Source organism: Neofelis nebulosa, chromosome 1, assembly GCF_028018385.1.
Source record: "Neofelis nebulosa isolate mNeoNeb1 chromosome 1, mNeoNeb1.pri, whole genome shotgun sequence".
In the NCBI taxonomy this organism is placed as follows: Eukaryota; Metazoa; Chordata; class Mammalia; order Carnivora; family Felidae; genus Neofelis; species Neofelis nebulosa.
In genome coordinates this window covers 55,410,200-55,415,382 of record NC_080782.1, presented here as the reverse complement: position 1 = coordinate 55,415,382, position 5,183 = coordinate 55,410,200, and the positions used below count along the sequence as shown (strand labels likewise).

General features: G+C 36.5%; 1 pseudogene; it reads left to right on the top strand.

Annotated features, from left to right (window-relative positions):
* The first annotated feature begins 4,663 nt into the window (after positions 1–4,663).
* Positions 4,664–4,746, top strand: LOC131489304 (small nucleolar RNA U3; annotated as a pseudogene).
* Positions 4,747–5,183: the final 437 nt, after the last annotated feature.

The window sequence follows — 5,183 nt, the reverse complement described above, 5'->3', positions numbered from 1 at the left end:
ATTCCTACCCTAAGACTTAAAGATTCCAATACAAGTATAAAACATATAGTGAATATTCTATCTTATGGCGAAATTGTGGTAGGCATTATTTTCACTCACAATTACCTGGCAATCCAAAAGTTTCATCTACTAGAGTCACTGTTATGTGATTTTCTTTGACCATATGAGCAAAAGTGATGTGTGTTTCACATCTCCAGTAAGTTTTTATTTACAGGTACTCAATCCTCCAATTCTCTTTTTCCTACCTCTAAAACCACCAAATCTGGAAGGCAACCTTCCAGGTGGTGAAGCCTCTGTCAGTTGGGACCCCAGGATGTAGTAAAGTAGAGACTTTCTACTAAAGTAGAACATATAACAAAAACAAGAAACAGATATTGTCCAAATCACAGAGATATTGTTGGTTTTACTATGGCAACTCATCTTAGAAACGTATGTGAAATGGCAGAAGGAATATAAACATTGTTAAAATTAAAAGCTCTGGTTATAATTTAACATATAACCTTGAACAATCTTGTAAATTTCTTTGTGTCCGTTTCTTCATTTATAAAGTGGGACAATAGATACCAACAGCATAGATACAATGTTATGACATTACCTAACCCTATCAAGTGAAAAGGACAAAAAGCTAAAGTCAGAACATTTGGAAATACCAGTATTTGAAATAAGTGTAGAAAAAAATGGTTGTTTAAGGAGACTTGAGGTCAGCATCTAGAGAATTAAAAGTAAAACTAGGAGAGGTAAGAACTACAGAATAGGAAGAAAAAGAAATCCTACAGAAGTAACAAGATAAAGTATGAATACACATCCAATATATGACAACTAGGGATTAATCAATGACTTTATCATTAGCAAATAGACTACTTCATATTTGTTCCAAGAGGATATAAGGCACTTTATATTAAAATATTAAGAACTAAGAACACCATTACATGGGGGAAATTGAAAATATCCTAATTATGGTGGGATATGGGAGGAAAAGTATGCAAAGGAAAGATAGAAAGCTAAAACTATAAATGATCAAAAATATTTCTGAGCGCCTTGATGCCCATGTTAAAAAGGAAACATCAAGGGTGCCTGGGTGGCCCAGTCAGTTAAGTATCCAACTCTTGGTTTCAGCTCAGGTCATGATCTCACAGTTGACGGGATCAAGCCCTGTGTCAAGCTTTGCTCTGACAGTGTGGAGCCTGCTTGGGATTTTCTCTCTGCCCCTCCCCACTTGTGTGCACGCTCTTTCTCTTTCTCTCTCTCTCTCTCAAAAAATAAAAAAAATAAACATTTAAAAAAGGAAACATCACATATTAAAAGAAGGCATATAAGTTAAATAAGATACATTTTGTGAAAATATTTTCACATAGATCTCTATGAGAGGCATCATGAAATAAGTCAAAAGAAGGTGACCTCCTAAAACCTTGTTTTCCCTATGGTTGTTACTTTCATTATTTTTGAGAAAATTTTCATACTAAATGGAAATAACATTATGTGATAGCATTTCAGTGAGGCATGGTAGAATTAATTGTATAACTAAGGTTCTAATTTGTGATGAATCTAGAGAGTTTTTGAACTAAGTATGCTAAAAACTAAGATGTGTGTGACACTAAAATGTTTTCAAAGTTAGTTTTCACCATCTCCTGAATATATCTAAATGTATATTATTTTGGTCAGATAACTTAGTCTGGAAATAATACATCAATTTCTCACCTCAACACTAGAATTAAAAATTCAAAAATCTTAAAATTTATAAAACCTTGCATCACAATTGGGTCAAGAGTTTTATTCTGAGTTCTTCCCTGAAAGGTAATGGTCTGGCAATACCACCTTTGCAACTCATTTTGTCCATTTTTAAAATGGGAAAAAAATCCTAATCACTTTTGAATAAAAGATAAAGCACACTCCCTGAGCATAAATTGACAATCTTGAAGAGTATAAATTCAATCATGAACAATTGCATTAGACCGCATTTAACTTCTAATGCCTCATGTCATGTCCTTTAAAAGAGAGCTAATTTATAATAGCTTGTGATTGTCCCATAATTTCTTTTAAGCAAATTTAATTTTTTTTTACTGTACTTCAATACAGTCTCTTTTCATTCCCCCTAAATGATTTAGCTTTGGATTAAAATCTTCCAGGGAGGGGTGTGTGTGTGTGTGTGTGTGTGTGTGTGTGTGTGTGTGTTACATTGAGTTAATAGTAGTGCTACAATATAATTTATGAGAGTGAAAATGAGAAATTGTTACCTTTTACTTTCCAACAGAGCCTACATGAATTAGGCGAAATATGTCCCCTGTGTATTTATTTCTAACTTAGATTGGAGTTCTTTCATCTTTTTTATCATGTGTACACAGATTGCATGCTATGGAATCAGGCTGATCCAACCAACCTATTAGACACATACTGTGTTTTCAATGTAGGCACTGTAAGGAGGCAGAGTTTCAACTTGGAACCTTGCCCTGGATCATCCCAGGATTGGGGCCCATTACTATGGCAAGTCTTGAGAGTTTATTGCTGACCACTGCAAAAAAAAAATGGACATGTAGACTTTGGGATCTTAAGATTTTCCCTTTTTCTTTTAGGGGACAGATGTGTCATTCAAGTCCCAGTAATAATGATGTACATAAACTACACATCAGGAGCAGCTGTGTTCAGAGACAGTGAGTCCTCATCAGCATTGTATCCAGTACATTCTAGACCACCACCTACAGGTCATTCTCTCCTTATTACTGTCTGGATTGACTCCAAAAATATTTTTAATGAGATTTTCATTGAATTTCAAATCAATGTGCCAAATTAAAGAGAGAGCAGAGAGTAAAAAAAAAAAAAATGGATATAATGGGGTTACAAAGTGGAAAGTATAATGGTCACTAGCTATTGAAATTAGATTTTATTACTATGTCTTTTTCCCCCTCCGTGGGAATAAGATATGGTATTTGTCCTTATTTTGAAATTATAGTAAAATATTAAAGTGTTGTAGGGGGATGGGCAAGCATTGTACTAGTTAATGTCCTGTTGCTCAATAAAGATGATCTTTTCCTATGGACAGTATGTTCATGTCTAATGCATTTTTTCTGCCTGTTGCTAGCTCTATTTTTATTTTTTTATTTTTTTATTTTATTTGAGAGAGATGGGGGGGAGGGGAAGAGAGGATAGACAGAATCTCAAGCAGGCTTTGTGTTGTCAGCAAAAGCCTGACTTGGGTCTCAGTCTTCCGGAACAGTGAGATCATGACCTGAGCTGGTACCAAGAGTCGGACACTTAACTGACTGTGCCAGCCAGGTGCTCCATGTTAGCCCTATTATTATCCCATTGTGAATGTTTCCCACCCAGGTTTTAACCTACTATTTTTGAGAACAGGTCTTCAAATCTCTGCTTATTTTAAGCAGAGATATTTGTGGGCTTTTTCACTCCTCTAGGATTTTCTTTATAACTTCCTAGCAACTGGGAATTCCACAGGTCCTGTTCTCTTTGGTCCTGTAGCAGATAATAACCAACAGAATTAGTTACTGGAAACAAGTTTGGCTCACAAGCTATTAAACTTCAGGCTGAGGTTGCTTGACAGTTTATTTACAGATTTCTGATACCAAAGTTTGCCTGTTCATTGTAACTCTTTTGCTATTGTCTGTTGAAAAACTTATGTTGTTCTACTACAGAATATATTACTGGGTGATTTTGCAAAGATACAAGCTGCCTGTCAATTTCTTTGAGTATATGCTCATTATATACAGAGACCAAGTTCCAGAATATCTGAATAAGGTTTGTCACGTAGGGAAAATAATGCAATCATATTGACCCTCAGGATTGGAAAATAATTTGTTTATTAAAATGTAGGTGGTTGTAGGGGCTCCTGGGTGGCTCAGTTGGTTAAGGATCCAACTTTGGCTCACATCATGATCTCATCGTCTGTGAGACTGAGTCCCTTGTTGGGCTCTGTGCTGACAGCTCAGAGCCTGAAGCCTGCTTTTGATTCTGTGTCTCCCTCCCTCTCTGTTCCTCCCCCACCCATGCTCTGTCTCTCCCTCTCTCTCAAAATTAAATAAACATTTAAAAAAATTTTAAATGTCAGTGCTTGTATATTTGGGTGCTTTCTCACTGAAGCTCTTCTAAGTAGCTTTTTCATTTAATAGACATAGCTTGTCTGTGTGTGAAGTAGCTCTGAACTTTCCAACTTAAATTAAGTTGTTCCCAGGTTCTTCTTACCTTCAACTTTATTGTGTCTATTTTTACTTCCTGTTACCTATTCTGATTCCGTATATATTCATTTATTTTGGTTGCCCACATTAGTAACAGAATCAGATCCAGAGACAAGGATTTGAGTGTAAGAAGTTCATTTTAGAGGTGATCTCAGGAACAATGGTAGAGAAATAGGAAAGTGAGATATGGAAGGGAAAGAAGCCCAAAAAGGATGAGTTAAGAAACTGATTATGTTGTTGAAAACTGGGGCTAAAGCTTGTTGGAGACCCCTGGGAATTGAACAGAACACGCTTCATAGATATGCCACCCCAACAATGGGCAAGCTGGGGCACTTACCCTCTTGTCTCCTTTCATCATTGGTTTGGGTTTGCTTCCTGGGGGTCGTTACCTCCCTAAACTTTTAAGCCTGTCCCATGTTTGAGCAAAGGATGCCAGATAAAGCCTCTAGGGAGTAAGCTGCATTTACTTGCTGGAAGCAAAGACTATACTTTCAGGGTTCATTTCTATAGTTTCTCTGAATACGTAGAGTACTTGCTGAAAGCAGACATCAGTGCGTGCTGAAATGGTGAAAAGTGACAGAAATGGGTGGGGGCACACACAGCTTCACAATAGTTATCAACCCTAGGATTTTCCTTTCAACAATTGCGGTTCTTAAGGTTTTGACAATAAAATGTAAAGCAGCAACTATTGATATAGCTTGAATAAGCTTAGGATAATGTACTAATTTTTAGTTATGAATATTACAGAGCTGGGACATTGATATTTTCCAGTTAGCCCAACAATGGGCATGCCAAAGTGGGCAGTGTATTCAGCAATCCCTAATGAGCAAACACAGAAATCTGTGCTTAAATCTCTGAAGCTTTCCATTCACACAGCCTATTTTGAGTGAAAAAAGCCTTCTTTCCACATTTCTTGGAGCCTGTCACGAGATGTTTTCCTAATCAACCCATCAGTGGTTGTGCTGTTCTTTTCTTACTCACCTATCAGGTGTCTTTAAT